The 17,651-nt window shown below is 46.8% G+C and overlaps 1 protein-coding gene across 2 annotated transcripts in view; it reads right to left on the reverse strand.

Annotated features, from left to right (window-relative positions):
• gnaz (guanine nucleotide binding protein (G protein), alpha z polypeptide) overlaps positions 1-17,651 on the reverse strand; it is a 68,000-nt gene that overhangs the window by 33,635 nt on the left and 16,714 nt on the right. The window lies entirely within an intron of this gene.

Here is a 17,651-nt window from a genome sequence, read left to right on the forward strand (position 1 = left end):
GCGCGCGTGTGCGTGAGTGTGTGTGTGCGCGTGTGTGAGTGTGCGTGTGTGTGTGTGTGTGTGTGTGTGTATGCATGTGTGTGTGCGCGCGTGTGCGTGTGTGTGTGTGTGTGCGCGTGTGTGCGTGTGCGTGTGTGTGTGCGTGTGTGTGTGTGTGTGTGTGCGTATGCGTGGGTGCGTGTGTATGTGTGCGTGTGTGTGCGTATGCGTGAGTGTGTGTGTGCGTGTGCGCATATGCGTGGGTGTGTGTGTGTTTGGGTGTGTGCGTGTGCGCGTGCGAGTGTGCTTGTGTGTGTGCATGTGCGTGTGTGTGCATGTGCGTATGCGTGAGTGTGTGTGTGCACGTGTGTGTGAGTGTTTGTGTGAGTGTGCATGCTTAAGTCTGTCATGGATGAGCATTTGTGAGTCTGTGTCTGCTGATGTAGACATGTGTACACAAATAGTTATTTGTGAGGGAGCGGGTTTATGCACGCTAGGTGTGTGTGTTCGTATTGGCAGGCAGACTCTGGTGTGTCACGCGCACACACCTGTGTGTGCACTGTGTTTGTAGGTCAGTGTGTGCAAGGTGGGAGGAGTGTGATATGAAGAGGAGAAAGACATGACACCTGAGCTCCACTCTGCCCCACCCCCCCTCCCCCACACATCTGAGCAGGAGGTGGAGGACTGCCCTCCAGCCTTGAGCACCCCTGTCGGCTCCCTGACCCCCCTTTTCGCCAGGGGTGCAGGGTAGCATCCGTGCCCCTCTGCCCTACCAAAAGACAAGGTCTGCATTGTGCAATAAATAGGGCATTACATAAGCTCTGACAAAATACAATGGAATCTCTCCCGTATTGATGAATGCCTGTGTGTTACATAAGGCCGTTTGCCAACAGTCACTTCCTGCAGTTTGCTCTGTCCCCTCTCCCTGTCTGCGTGTGCCTGTGCACACGATTTCCCATCATGCCCCAGCCACAGGTACGGGAAGAGATCATGCCATCCAGGCCACGAGTGGGGAAAACCCAGTCAGGAACGTGACGGTTTTCAAAAGACCTTTTCAGACGAGAATGAGACTGCAGGCCAACCCTGTACCCGCAGAGTTCACTGTCCCAGCCTAGCCCTGCCCTGACACAACGCTTAACACCAGCCTAGCCCTGCCCTGACACAACGCTTAACACCAGCCCAGCACTGCCGTGACGCAGCGCTTAACACCAGCCCAGCACCGGCCTGATGCAGCGCTTAACACCAGCACTGCCCTGACACAACGCTTAACACCAGCCCAGCACTGCCGTGACGCAGCGCTTACCCAGCCAGCACGCTGACCAGCTTAACACCAGCACTGCCCGACCAAGCCTTAACACCAGCCCAGCACTGCCGTGACGCAGCGCTTAACACCAGCCCAGCACTGCCCTGACACAACGCTTAACACCAGCCCAGCACTGCCCTGACGCAGCGCTAAACACCAGCACTGCCCTGACGCAGCGCTTAACACCAGCCCAGCACTGCCCTGACACAGCACTTAACACCAGCCCAGCACTGCCCTGACGCAGCGCTTAACACCAGCCCAGCACTGCCCTGACACAACGCTTAACACCAGCCCAGCACTGCCCTGACGCAGCGCTTAACACCAGCCCAGCACTGCCCTGACGCAGCGCTTAAACCACCCAGCACTGCCGCTACCAGCCAGATGCCCTGACAGCGCTAAACATCAGCACTGCCCTGACGCAGCACTTAATACCAGCCCAGCACTGCCGTGACGCAGCGCTTAACACCAACCCAGCACTGCCCTGACGCAACGCTTAACACCAGCCCAGCACTGCCCTGACGCAGCGCTAACACCAGCCCAGCACTGCCCTGACACAGCGCTTAACACCAGCCAGCACTGCCCTGACGCAGCGCTTACACCAGCCAGCACTGCCCTGAAACAGCGCTTAACACCAGCCCAGCACTGCCCTGACAACGCTTAACACCAGCCCAGCACTGCCCTGACGCAGCGCTTAACACCAGCCCAGCACTGCCCTGACGCAGCGCTTAACACCAGCCCAGCACTGCCCTGACGCAGCGCTTAACACCAGCCCAGCACTGCCCTGACGCAGCGCTTAACACCAGCCCAGCACTGCCCTGACGCAGCGCTAAACACCAGCACTGCCCTGACACAACGCTTAACACCAGCACTGCCCTGACGCAGCACTTAACACCAGCCCAGCACTGCCCTGACGCAGCGCTTAACACCAGCATTGCCCTGACACAGCACTTAACACCAGCACTGCCTTGACACAGCGCTTAACACCAGCAATGCCTTGACACAGCACTTAACACCAGCACTGCCTTGACACAGCGCTTAACACCAGCCCAGCACTCCCCTGACACAGCGCTTAACACCAGCCCAGCACTGCCTTGACACAGCACTTAACACCAGCACTGCCCTGACACAGCACTTAACACCAGCCCAGCACTACCCTGACACAGCACTTAACACCAGCACTGCCCTGACGCAGCGCTTAACACCAGCACTGCCCTGACGCAGCGCTTAACACCAGCACTGCCCTGACGCAGCGCTTAACACCAGCACTGCCCTGACGCAGCGCTAAACACCAGCACTGCCCTGACACAGCACTTAACACCAGCCCAGCACTGCCCTGACGCAGCACTTAACACCAGCACCGCCCTGACGCAGCGCTAAACACCAGCACTGCCCTGACGCAGCGCTAAACACCAGCCCAGCACTGCCCTGACGCAGCGCTTAACACCAGCACTGCCCTGACGCAGCACTTAACACCAGCCCAGCACTGCCCTGACACAACGCTTAACACCAGCACTGCCCTGACGCAGCGCTAAACACCAGCACTGCCCTGACAGCGCTACACGCGCTCCCTGACGCACTAAACCACCACTGCCTGACAGCGCTACAGCCGCACTGCCCGTGCAGCGTCACGCACTGCCTGACGCAGCGCTTAACACCAGCCCAGCACTGCCCTGACGCAGCGCTTAACACCAGCCCAGCACTGCCCTGATGCAGCGCTTAACACCAGCCCAGCACTACCCTGACGCAGCGCTTAACACCAGCCCAGCACTGCCCTGATGCAGCGCTTAACACCAGCCCGGCACTATGGGCTCAAATGAATGCCAAAAGTATTTTGTATTTGTAAGCAATGACTTGTGGTTGCAACTCATGGTTCGTGTTTGTACTCTGCAAGTTGAGCCTGTAATAAAACGTTATGTTTGTGGATATAGATTTTTGTGAGGATGGAGGGTCACGTTTGTAAATTAAAATCTACATGTGTTTTGTGATCTGAAGTGGTTTATTAACATTTGTGAACAGGAAAAGTACGAATGCAAAACAGTTTTTTCGTGCGACACTCCCTCTACATGCAACTCCCAGTTTACAAGAAGCAAGTTACACATACAGACTTTTGGCCAGCTTTTGGCACTGTTTTTACACATCCGGTATGGAGAGCCAATCGTTCAAGGCATTTTCAACTATCCAATCAGCGCTCCAGTAGAGACAAGAGTTGCCATGTTGGGTAATTTTCCCCCATTGAGTCTCCAAGAACGTCATTATTAAAGAGTATATTGCAGGTTGGAGACCCCAGTGTGTAGGAAAATGATGTGGGAACTAGATTTCCATAAAAATATATTTATATGTACACTACAGTGACTTCTGGAGTCGTTTTTGAGAGTGAATTTTACTTCTGCATCTTTAAAAAAAAACAAACAAAAAAAAAACACCAAACCGGAAGTGACGTAACAAAAGGGAGAGCCGGTCAAGACGGTTGAACAATAAAGAAGAATGGATCTCAATGGTAGTTTTGACACTGAAGACACTGAAGAGGTTGTAAATGTTTATGCAAACGCATATGACGGACCACAACCATATAATTATGAGCCTGCTAGGCGTCCAAGAGACCAGGAGCAGACAAGGGTTACAAGGAATAACGGTCAGAGGAGAGATATTGAGTTGTGGGGTGAGGAGAACCAGTGGAGAACTGGGCAGGTGTCTTGGTGAGTGACCAGCGTTAGCTTATAGATATATCCACATTATATAATACCACTAACCTATTTAAATACACCCAATTTCACAAATAACGTATATACCTGAAATATTTTGAACATTAATACTTACATAGCAATGATTAAATCTTATGTTTTCGGTAGATAGAGACAGAGACAGTTAAATCAATATCCGCTTGTCTTCCTCCAGAAAACGATGTCAGCTGGGTCTATCACAGCAAACAAATGGCTTAGCTATGCCCAGAAGTCCTCAATAATAATAGTATTTTCTAAGAAATTAAGAAAAATTGTTGACGTTTCGTTAGGTGCAGCGTCTTTTTGCTACCACGGATTATGTGTAAGTGAATGCGATGATTTTGGTTACGCTGACCTATAAAACGCTATTCCAAAAGCAAAAATAGACATGTTATACATCGTTAGAAAGCTTATACTCTCACCTGCTGAATAAATTAATTGTCAATCAAGCCAGACCGTACTAAAAAGGGCGACAACGCCATAATCAACACGTGTGGAATTACACACAGCTATTTGGAAGGTGCCCAGGCGTCACAAATGCGCGTATGTTTCACAAACGGATTGTCCACGACAATATATGACCACTCAGTCTCAACAGCGACATCTCTACGAGTAAAACCAATGGTAAGGTTGTATAGCCTATTTAATCAATATTTAGTCACAGATATTGACTGTAGAATGACATGGTATCATTTTGTAAAATGTTTTAAAATTGTTTATTTCGTTATTCAGTGAGCAGCGTTTTCACTGCTGTATTGGCATATTTTAGGGCTATTGCCGGGTTTATCTTGTTGAGGAAATAGGACGGAATACGATTTTTGAGTGGCCCTCAACCGGAGCCTATCAGCCAGGTGGGGGGCGGGGGTACACTGGCCTGGTGGGGGGCGGGGCACTGCTTAGTTGCTGTTAGCACTTTGACCGAGCAGATGCATCGGTAAAAGACAATTGAGGGGGGGGGGGGAGTCCTTCAGGCCTTGTCTGCTCATGATGGCCCACTAACCTCTCGTACTCCTGAGCCTGCAACAATGAGAGTGGGAACACTGATATCTCCGGTTTCCTCCAGCCCTGGTCTTAAGCTGACCTGTGTATGCGGTGCTGCATCAGGGCCTTGAGTTCACAGAGTCTGGGAGAAGTGCTGGTCAAGTCATGGGCAAGCGGCCAAAACTAGACTTCGTTTTTGAAGCTCATTTCCTGGTCTTGTTGTTCCTGGTTGCTCACTAGCGCCACTACAGTTGGCTCCAGTATAGGTGTTTTCATATCCGGTTTCCATGTAAGTCTACAGTACAAATGCGGTCAAAATACAAAGTCAATAATTTTTTCTCATGAGTACAAATAGTCACAGTATGTGTATTTTATTTGTCTTATGACTGTCCATGGGTAGATTTCATGATTTATTGTGTCATTTGGGCACTGTTATAATATTTGTTGTGGACCAATGAGGTACAGTTTGCGTCACTTCCTGATTACTGCGGAGGATTAAGCTACAGTAGGGGCTTACAGTCTATGGTCACTGGGGTGGGAGGTGGCGCCTCTTGGCCTTGACATTGCGGCTCCGACCACGGTCCACCTGTAGGAAGTCAGAAAATGCAGGCATCCCATTTCGTAGTGATTTCATTATGGCGTGTGCTATTTACAGCTGCAGTAGACGACCATAAAATAATCATCCTCTGAAGTTTTTCGGTAGCCGAATCATTTTTACAATTTCCCTAAGCCTACTTAACCAAATAATTAGTTGGCAGAAAGCGTAATCAGGTTGCTATATTTGGTGGTCCAGTAGCCTACGCTAAAGCAGTTCGCAACTTCGGCTACCAAGCCATTTGACTAGCTAGCTAACCCTAACCGGCAAATATTCAATCTGTCAAATATGTTTGACGGCTTGTCAGTCGTGTACATTCCGTAAATGTCTACCTGGGCCTTGCTTCACGCATGTGACACAGCTACTATAATCCCGATTTTGGGATAAAAGCAAAATTTTCAGTTTCACGAAGCGAATTAAGAGTCTTAAGGTTTATTTGCTGAATAACATACAACACACGATGAAATCACACACACATAATTTAACGAAATTAACCATCTTTGTAAGACTGGCATTTAGAAAGGAACATGTTTTTAACATTTAAGAGACCGACGAGCATTTAAGACAGTGGTTCTCAGAATCAGTCCTGGGGGCTCCTTGCGTATATTGGCTTTTTTCCATTGGTTATGATGATTTACAAGAGAAAAAAAAAATAGCCTAATAATAATTAGAAATTCAATGTACATTATTTTTGTCTTCATGCACCAGGTGGAAAACTTGCTGTACAAGGTGCATTGTCATATTTACATGCCTGCAGATCAGTTATTAAAATACTTGGTAGATTTGTTAATCACCGCTGACAGTGTTAATTCTTATTCGGTAGAAAGTGACTTGCGAACAATCGGTCAGCTAGCGTCACCCAGCAAGTGAACACCACAAACGGCGATGGAGTAGGCTAGTAGCAGTTGCTGGCTCATTAACTGACTGTGGCGAAAAACTACGACGATAACTTGCTCGGTTAACAGCAGGTCTACCAGACAGTTGTACGAAAATTATCCTAGTCAAATCACCAGTAGCCTACACATCTCTGATTGATTGACCATCAGTGTAGTCGATGTTCTTCCCCCGTGGTTCATATTGCTAATGCATAAGCTAACCACGGATAGCCTACCCAGCTCACTGGCAAGCTGATATGCTAGCTAAGCATATTCGTTTTGCTGAGAAACATAAATCGAAGATAACTGAACATAATTGTATTATTAATGTCATACATATAACGTATGTCATACATATATGGACGGAGTGTAGCACAGTGGGTAAGGAACTGGGCTTGTAACCGAAAGGTCGCAGGTTCGATTCTCGGGTAGGACACTGCCGTTGTACCCTTGAGCAAGGTAGTTAACCGAAATTGCTTCAGTATATATCCAGCTGTATAAATGGATACAATGTAAAAAATGCCATGTAAAAGTTGTGCTCTGGATAAGAGCGTCTGCTAAATGCCTGTAATGTAATGTAATAACGTGATTACATGACACAGTACAGTCACGGATGGAACTTAAACTTCGTAAACATTTGATAATATATTTTAAAACATAACGGCAGACAGTCAGCTAGTCTCAAGTTCGTTCTGCAATCGTTCGTTCAGGTTGATGGGCTGTCAATCACATTGTAAAAATCACAAGACCGCTTAACTCTATGGTTTTGGGTCCAAATCGACAACATGGCCGCACCCGCCATTGAGCTTCAAAACGTGTTTTAGAGACCCACGGAGAGTCATTGGGTGACGTCACAGTAGCTTTGTCCATATTTTTTACAGTCTCTGGTCATGGGTCAGTTTAGCCTCATCCCATTGGACAAGGAGAAACGTGTTCCTACAGCAGCACTGTTCCTTTCACTGTTGCTTTATGAACATGGGCACTGATCAAGCATAATTTAGCCTTTTAGCTAGCTCATAATGGGTAGGGGTAGGATTTGGTCGGGGAACACCAACTGCAGATCAGCACTTTGAACGGAGATGCTTTGTTGTGTGTACAGGCTCAGGGCACTGAGGTGGGGAGATGCTAGAAAGTTAATTTCATTTCAACGCAGTAAATTTGGGAAATGAATTTCAGTTAAATTTGTGGATTGATAAATTTGCATAATGTTATCTTCTATGATGGTATTTCAATTAATTTCCTGAATTTACAGAATTTAACTGGATTTAGGCCAAACAGTGATATTAGCTGAGAAAATTAGTGATGGGGCAATCACTTTAACAGAGTACAGGGAAACAGTGTTTTAGCATATCATTGAATAATCCGGGTTCAAACAAAGCTTTTAGACATTCCCTCAGTCAGACACGCTCGTGTTCACTGACACAATCCCACAATCCTACAAAAATCTCATAATCCTAGGAAAACTAGGGGTTTCCATTTTTTTTCAATCTGGCTTTAATTAATTTTTCTTTTAAAAATAATCAGTAAGCTTACTTCTCTTAAGTAATCTCTTGCATTGCCCATGAGCTCCCCCCCCGCCCCACGTTCATATGAAAATGAAAATACCAAGATATGAAAATGTTGTATTGGAGAACATGGGAATGGCATTGCACAGTTATACTCATTTTTAATTACATTTTTTTTTTCAGAATGCACAATACTGTTATGGAGAATGCAGCTGTTGTTTACTATTTCCATTTTCACCAACACATTTACTGTATTTGTCGAAACACGGTGAATTATACATAGATAATTATTAAACTTGCTGCTCATTGGAAGGTCCTTTCGTGGTTATACTGTATATTCCAACGCTGACTATTGAATGTTTATCACAAAATGCACATGTTGTATATTACTTTATTTCCCCACTTCTAATCTGGAAAAGGACTGTTGTGGGGAAACCTGAATAGATTGGTCATGCTGTGCAGAACCTTGTGTGTTAGAAAGGGCCCTTAAAAATAATTAGGTTTTTTGCCCAGGGACCGTTTGACCTTTCGCCCCCCATGGACACGTTTTAATTAGGAGCTCCTAGGTTCCACCAAATCTGCATTAACTGGCACTGAAGGATAGAGCAGAGAAGAGGTGATGAAGCAAATGAATATAATCCACAGATGTGGCAGATTAACAGGGATATGTCAGCCTCTGAGGCTGCACAGTGTGTTGGATTTATTTGTATTTAATCTGATATGCTCTTAGGTCATCCAGCTCATTGTTGATCAGAATCATTAGAAAAGTAGGATCAGTTGTACATTATCAATAATAACAATAATAATCATAATAATTATTATAATGTTCATGGCAACAACAAAACAAAAACAATAATAAGTGTTGTTGCCATATGAATCATAATGATAATGCCAGAGTTCTCAGGGGCATGTGGGATATATACTCTGCCGTCGCTCAGCAGTAATCACTCAGTTTTTAATGTTATTTTTTCACATTGATAATAATAATCAGTTATGTATAGTTCATGAAGTGCACATATCACTGCAGTAAGAAATCTGTCATGCAGCAGCAATCCCCAGAGGTGGGAAACCTTACTGACTATTTAAGCTGGAGTAGGTGTGCAATGTACAAATTCACACACGCTGCTGTTCAATAGGCCTTTCCAGTCTGTGGTCAGAAATATGCTTGTTATTGAGAAAAGGATCAGGCCTTGCTTGGCTTATTCTGTCACTGCTTTCTGGAATGCTCAGTTGTATGTTGGTTTCATACACCTCATGCGCTGCAAACTGCAGGTTCCTGACTAACCAGATGGAGGCGCTACTGTGGTATGAACCCCCACTTCAATGAAAAGGTCTCAGTTATATCTGAACCCTTTCTCCGGGGCTCCAGCTCCACTCACGGATATTTAAAGCAGTTCTAGTATTTAGTAATGACACAGGAAATGGGCAGAGAAAAAATCAGCCGTTATTCACAAGCTCTTTTGAATTAATCAAAAGGTTTCTCTCGTTGCAAGGTAAACACAATAAATGGTTCAAATCAGTGACTGGTAACGTATGTTGCACAGGTGTCAGGAAAGCCACATCCTCCAAAAATTAATATTTGCACATGTACAAGATATTACCTGGTGAATTGATGGACTTTGGGTTTGATTAGTAAAAGAAGTCTGGCCTTTGGCATTGCTATACCCAACTGGAATGTCTGCACCCCTATAGAATCCATCCCTGAAGCAACCAAAGCACTCTGGTGTGACTGTAGTCTGTGGATTTGGACATCATTTCTGATGTGAGTCACTGAGAGAGAAAAAGGAGTCTGAAAGCCTCGCTGTCTCTCTTCTGTGCATACAATGGGTTGGACAGGATATCGCTCTCATGGATAATTTTTAAAAAGAAGGAAAATACATTTTTCAGGGCCTAAGTTTCCCACTGCCCAGGCCTATAGCTGCTGCCATGGATAATAGCCTTTTCTACATGTCTGTCCTGAGATAAGACCAGCTGTGGCCAAAGTGCAGTGTCAGGGCTGTCACCAGACAGCTTGTGGCTGTGAATTTCAACCTGCTCTGAAATGATAGACTGAGCTGTTGAATGGACTTGTGTTGTTTGATCACAGGGCAGGTCTTTTAATAAACAAATGAATTGCACTTTATCTACTGGTCATGAAGTTCGGAATTCATAGTTACTGCCTGCTGCAAATCTAAATACTGTCATCTGGATTGAAAGCAAGGCCATTTTGCCCCCAGAATTTATTTAAAATGTGAAATAAAAAATAGAATAATTCTATTATTTTTATTTCTAAAGCTTTTTATTTTTAAAGTGATCATCAGGCTGGAGATCTTCTGTTCTGTCAGATAAATTACTGGTGGGCTATTACAGTCATAAGGCAATTGTATCAAATTTTATTAGATCAAATTGCATTGAAATAAAAGAAAAATCAGTAAGTGCCTTGTTTTCCTATATTTAATTGTTTAGATCTGAAACTGAACTCTGTGGGTTTAAATATTAAATTTAATTTTTGTAGATCATGGTTTTTTTTCCAGTTGGTTCTCAGGATAAAAGCACAGGAAAAAGGAGGCACTGTAAAGCACTAATTGAACTGAACTGAAGGGTCTCATTTTTACCTGTTGGAGAAACAGGTCTAAGGAAGATGTGGATGTAACGTTTCCTGTCTACTGGGTATGTGAATGATCTATTCATTCACATTCTGTATTTATGAAAATAAGCACAGTAAACCCCATGACCATTCATGGCGTAATAATATATTTATTAAAATGATTATGCAGTAGTTTTGTATTTAATTGATTTTTTTTCCCAACCCTGTTTTTGAGCCAAACATGCAGGTTTTTTTAAGGAATCTTGGATTTGGGTCACATTTGGCCCATTTTTATTTTTGATGCTGCTGAGATGTGAAATGCATGCAGACAGAAAATGAATAGACATGGATATGAGGGGGGGGGGACCCACACACACACGCGCACGCACACCCACGCACACACACACACACACACACACACACACGCACAGGGTTGGCACTTAGCTGTTTTTCATTAAACAGTATTAAAAAGGCCAGGGCTGCGATTGGCCTATGGGCTTTTATCTGCCTGCTCCAGGAAATAAATGATAAGACAGTCGTCATGGTTGCAGGTTGCTGGGAGCGGAAGCCTTTGGACAGGAGCTCCAGTCTTTCGGTGTGTAACAGAAATCCTCAATGGATATCTGAGTGCAGGGACTCTCCAAATCTGCAGTACACACAAGGGAAACTCTATCCTCCAGTTAAAGGGCTACCTTGGCTTTTACCATGTCATTGAGAGCTACATTTTCAATGTAAAATTAAATGGAGTACTTTTTACTCTAATGGAATACAAATGGTTTCAACTGAACACAAACTCTGTGTGTTGATTTAACAGTTAGATTTTGCTGGGTATTTCAGACATTTGCCATTGACTTAGTCATAGCATTGCTATCTTCACGCCTTCAACAAAGCTGTTCTTTAATTTCACTACCACTGGTGGCCATAGACCGGTGACTGCAGTGTATTGTGGGAGTGGAGATTTTTTTCAGCAGAGCACAATGATCTCTCATTACCAGCCAGCATACATGCAGGCTCCACTACCTGCCCAGCAGCAAAATGCCATCGATACGCTATTGTTTTTTTCCAGTCAGCACAACAGCGGCCTATTAGAGGACATTTTATACTAAGCAGCTGATGAGGATCAGGTGCTAAAAATGCAATAGATAAATGAATAATAGTAAAATAAAAATAGGTGAAAAAGAGTGTGAGTGAGTGTGTGTGTGTGTGTCAGTGTGTGTGAGGTGTGAGTGAGTGTCAGTGTGTGTGTGTCAGTGTGTGTGAGGTGTGAGTGAGTGTCAGTGTATGTGTGTGCATGTGTATTTATGTATGTGTGTCAGTGTGAGTGTATGTGTAAACGTGAGTGAGTGCGTGTGTCAGTGTGTGTGAGTGTCAGTGTGTGTGTGAGTTTGTGTGTATGTTTGTGATAGTGTGAGTGAGTGTGAGTGTATGTGTGAGCGTGAGTAAGTGTGTGTGTCAGTGTGTGTGAGTGTTTGTGTCTGTGAGTGTGTGTGTATGTGTGTGTCAGTGTGTGTGTGTGTGAGTGTATGTGTGAGCGTGAGTGAGTGTGTGTGTGTCAGTGAGTGTGTGTGTATGTGTGTGTGATAGTGTGAGTGAGTGTGATTGTGCGTGTGTGAGCGTGAGTGAGTGTGTGTGTCAGTGTGTGTGAGAGTGTGAGTGTGTGTATATGTGAGTGTGAGTGAGTGAGTGTTTTTGTCAGTGAGTGTGTGTATGTGGGAGTGTGAGTGTGTGACCGTGAGTGAGTGAGTGTGATAGTGTGAGTGAGTGAGAGTGTATGTGTTTGTGTCAGTGAGTGTGTGTGTGTGTGTGTGTCAGTGTGAGTGAGAGCATAAGTGTGTGTGTATGTGTGTGTGAGAGTGTGAGTGAGTGTGTCAGTGTGTGTGAGAGTGTGTGTGTCAGTGTTTGTGTGTGTGTGAGTAGGTTGTGACTGCCCCAGTCAGAGTTGTGTTGACGGTGGCAGCAGCTCCAGTGAACTCTCTGCCATTAGAGCCCTACCTGAATTCCACCCTGCAATCAGCAGTGCAAGTCATTACCACACTGCCGTATATATCATTTACTCACAGAGCATTTATTCACCTTTCAGTCTTCACCTGGGCAGCGAGGAAGTCACATGACACGCAGTGAGCTTGCCAGTAAATGATCAGAGTGTGTTTGGGGTCCTTTTTATAGCTGTAATTTAGAGCTACGCTGAAGAGAAGGGCGTGCCAACAACACAAAGAAAGAGAGCGAGGGAGAGGGAAAGGGAGAGGGAAAGAGAAAGGGCAAGGGAAAGAGAAGGGAGAGAGTCACGCACTCAATGCCCTGTTACCGTACAGAGCCAGCCGTTACCGTACAGAGCCAGCCGTTACCGTACAGAGTCAGGCCCCAATGCCCCGTTACCATACAGAGTCAGCCGTTACCATACAGAGTCAGACCCCAATGCCCCGTTACCGTACAGAGTCAGCCGTTACCGTACAGAGCCAGTCGTTACCGTACAGAGCCAGCCGTTACCGTACAGAGTCAGCCGTTACCGTACAGAGCCAGCCGTTACCGTACAGAGTCAGCCGTTACCGTACAGAGTCAGGCCCCAATGCCCCGTTACCGTACAGAGGCAGCCGTTACCGTACAGAGCCAGCCGTTACCGTACAGAGCCAGCCGTTACCGTACAGAGTCAGGCCCCAATGCCCCGTTACCGTACAGAGTCAGGCCCCAATGCCCCGTTACCGTACAGAGCCAGCCCTCACCGTACAGAGCCAGCCGTTACCGTACAGTCAGGCCCCAATGCCCCGTTACCGTACAGAGTCAGCCGTTACCGTACAGAGCCAGTCGTTACCGTACAGAGTCAGGCCCCAATGCCCCGTTACCGTACAGAGCCAGCCGTTACCGTACAGTCAGGCCCCAATGCCCCGTTACCGTACAGAGTCAGCCGTTACCGTACAGAGCCAGTCGTTACCGTACAGAGTCAGGCCCCAATGCCCCGTTACCGTACAGAGCCAGCCGTTACCGTACAGAGCCAGCCGTTACCGTACAGAGTCAGCCGTTACCGTACAGAGTCAGGCCCCAATGCCCCGTTACCGTACAGAGGCAGCCGTTACCGTACAGAGCCAGGCCCCAATGCCCCGTTACCGTACAGAGTCAGCCGTTACCGAAAAATAGCCAGGCCCCAATGCCCCTGTTACCGTACAGAGCCAGCCGTTACCGTACAGAGCCAGCCGTTACTGTACAGAGTCAGGCCCCAATGCCCCGTTACCATACAGAGTCAGCTGTTACCATACAGAGTCAGACCCCAATGCCCCGTTACCGTACAGAGTCAGCCGTTACCGTACAGAGCCAGTCGTTACCGTACAGAGCCAGCCGTTACCGTACAGAGTCAGCCGTTACCGTACAGAGCCAGCCGTTACCGTACAGAGTCAGCCGTTACCGTACAGAGTCAGGCCCCAATGCCCGTTACCGTACAGAGCAGCCGTTACCGTACAGACCAGCCGTACCGTACAAGCCAGCCGTACGTACAAGTCAGGCCCCAATGCCCGTTACCGTACAGAGTCAGGCCCCAAGCCCCGTTACCGTACAGAGCCAGCCCTCACCGTACAGAGCCAGCCGTTACCGTACAGTCAGGCCCCAATGCCCGTTACCGTACAGAGTCAGCCGTTACCGTACAGAGCCAGTCGTTACCGTACAGAGTCAGGCCCCAATGCCCCGTTACCGTACAGAGCCAGCCGTTACCGTACAGTCAGCCCAATGCCCCGTTACCGTACAGAGTCAGCCGTTACCGTACAGAGCCAGTCGTTACCGTACAGAGCCAGGCCCCAATGCCCCGTTACCGTACAGAGCCAGCCGTTACCGTACAGAGCCAGGCCCCAATGCCCCGTTACCGTACAGAGTCAGCCGTTACCGTACAGAGCCAGCCGTTACCGTACAGAGCCAGGCCCCAATGCCCCGTTACCGTACAGAGCCAGCCGTTACCGTACAGAGCCAGGCCCCAATGTCCCGTTATCGTACAGAGTCAGGCCCAATGCCGTTACGTACAGAGCAGCCTTACCGTACAGTCAGGCCCCAATGCCCCGTTACCATACAGAGCCAGCCGTTACCGTACAGAGCCAGGCCCCAATGCCCCGTTACCATACAGAGCCAGCCGTTACCGTACAGAGCCAGGCCCCAATGCCCCGTTACCGTACAGAGCCAGGCCCCAATGCCCCGTTACCGTACAGAACCAGCCGTTACCGTACAGAGTCAGGCCCCAATGCCCCGTTACCGTACAGAGCCAGGCCCCAATGCCCCGTTACCGTACAGAGTCAGGCCCCAATGCCCCGTTACCGTACAGAGTCAGCCGTTACCGTACAGAGCCAGGCCCCATTGCCCCGTTACCGTACAGAGCCAGCCGTTACCGTACAGAGTCAGGCCCCAATGGCCCGTTACCGTACAGAGCCAGCCGTTACCGTACAGAGTCAGGCCCCAATGGCCCGTTACCGTACAGAGCCAGCCGTTACCGTACAGAGTCAGCCGTTACCGTACAGAGTCAGCCGTTACCGTACAGAGCCAGCCGTTACCGTACAGAGTCAGGCCCCAATGCCCTGTTACCGTACAGAGCCAGCCGTTACCGTACAGAGTCAGGCCCCATTGCCCTGTTACCGTACAGAGCCAGCCGTTACCGTACAGAGTCAGGCCCCATTGCCCCGTTACCGTACAGAGCCAGCCGTTACCGTACAGAGTCAGGCCCCATTGCCCCGTTACCGTACAGAGCCAGCCGTTACCGTACAGAGTCAGGCCCCATTGCCCCGTTACCGTACAGAGCCAGCCGTTACCGTACAGAGTCAGGCCCTAAACCAGGTTAGCTGATGGCACTTACGCATTTCTGTCCTGAAACAAGGCTTTGGTCTGGATTTATTAATCCCTTGAAATGCTTTAGAGTGAGGCTGAGGGGGAACAGGCAGTGCATTTTATATCACAGGAACACACACTGTGTGTGTCAGGCTGCAGCTGTCTTTCTCTTCTTTTTCCACTTTATTTTTTTGTTATGTTACGTTATGTTATTTTCAACAATGGGCAGGGGCACCACCAGGGATTTTGGGCCCCGTGAAAAAATCTAACTTTGGGCCCAGCCACACGAGGTCACCCCATCCCTGCACAATTACAGCACAATGAGGGCCCCTGTCTGGAATCATCCTAAACCACCACCCCCCCATCCTAATACTGCACCAATGCCAATGAGATTTCTTTATTCTTCTTCTTGGTCAATTCTTCTTTTGGTTGTCATTCAACTCCTGTTCTGTAGGTTCTCCTGCCTTAACACAGTTGGTGTTATTTGAGGATGTACGAATGGGCTAGTTTTTCCACTGATAATTGGATACTACATTGAAAATGTACCAGATGTGTGACATGAGCCCTGTTTCAGTTAGCCTATCACACACTGCATAGAAATGTGATCTTCAATGGATTCCGCAAGGGCAACGTCACTGTAACACCTCCAGCAAGCAATCTGCACAGCATGTGCTGTTCAGCTGCAGGACATAGGCTCGCATAACCAAGACTGTGGGTATGAACTGAACTTTTCCCCCACAAATTTGGTTGTTCCAATGAATAAATCCGGTTACTTCATTGTATTTGAATGACTAGCTAGCAACACATTACATTACGTTACATTACAGGTATTAAGCAGACGCTCTTATCCAGAGCGACGTACAACAAGTGCATTAGTTCAAGGTGCAGTGCAAAAGAAACACACTAGAGTGAAGTAAAGATCGTAGTGCCAGAAGTGACCACATAGATCAGGACTCCAACCCTGTAGAGTAACCTGTTCAGCAAACAAACAACAATCCTGCTAAGTACAAACTAGCACTGACTAGCACTAACATATTACATAAATATGCATACTATATCAACTAAATGTAAGAACAAAATGTGAGGACTTCTTGTGGTTGGTTGATATGAAATATTTACATGCATATTCACTGCTTGCTAGTTGTTTGATATTTATGATGAGGACAAATCTCCTTTGAAAGATGGCCTACTACTCAAATTCTGTACAGAAAACTAAATTTGAAATAGTTGTCTCTGTAGGGTGACCAGTTTTTTTAACTGAAAACCAGGACAAAAAATAAGACTAACATTTTGTACAATAGACCTTCAAGAAAACAATGTACTATGGGGACTTCATTGGGGACTACTGTGGTTAAAAAAGTAAGCAACACTACTGCTCGAAATCTCCAGTGATCACCTATGTCTGGTTATCGGTTCATGGACACTGATGTCAGCATGGCCACCATGAGCGAAGTAAATAAATACTTGCATTGGGAACAGTAATTGTACTGTTCTTTACACTCCGTAAAGGGGTCATTGGGTGCTGTAATTGTACTGTTCTTTACGCTTGGTAAAGGGGTCATTGGGTTCTGTAATTGTACTGTTCTTTACGCTCTGTGAAGGGGTCATTGGGTGCTGTAATTGTACTGTTCTTTACGCTTGGTAAAGGGGTCATTGGGTGCTGTAATTGTACTGTTCTTTATGCTCAGTAAAGGGGTCATTGGGTGTAGTAATTGTACTGTTCTTTATGCTCAGTAAAGGGGTCATTAGGTGTAGTAATTGTACTGTTCTTTATGCTCAGTAAAGGGGTCATTGGGTGTAGTAATTGTACTGTTCTTTACGCTCCGTAAAGGGGTCATTGGGTGCTGTAATTGTACTGTTCTTTACGCTCCGTAAAGGGGTCATTGGGTGCTGTAATTGTACTGTTCTTTACACTCCATAAAGAGGTCATTGGGTGCTGTAATTGTACTGTTCTTTACGCTCCGTAAAGGGGTCATTGGGTGCTGTAATTGTACTGTTCTTTACGCTCAGTAAAGGGGTCATTGGGTGTAGTAATTGTACTGTTCTTTATGCTCGGTAAAGGGGTCATTGGGTGCTGTAATTGTACTGTTCTTTACACTCCATAAAGAGGTCATTGGGTGCTGTAATTGTACTGTTCTTTACGCTTCGTAAAGAGGTAATTGGATGCTGTAATTGTACTGTTCTTTACGCTCAGTAAAGGAGTAGGCTGGTTAGGGTCTGCTGCTGAATGTACATTTTCTCTTTGCCATTGTTTTGAAAACAGCTGGCTAGGCTGTTCTGCTTCTCAGCACAATATGGAGGGGGGGCAGCTGAGTGACAGCTATCACCACAGG

This window comes from Anguilla rostrata, chromosome 14 (genome assembly GCF_018555375.3).
Source record: "Anguilla rostrata isolate EN2019 chromosome 14, ASM1855537v3, whole genome shotgun sequence".
Classification (NCBI taxonomy): Eukaryota; Metazoa; Chordata; class Actinopteri; order Anguilliformes; family Anguillidae; genus Anguilla; species Anguilla rostrata.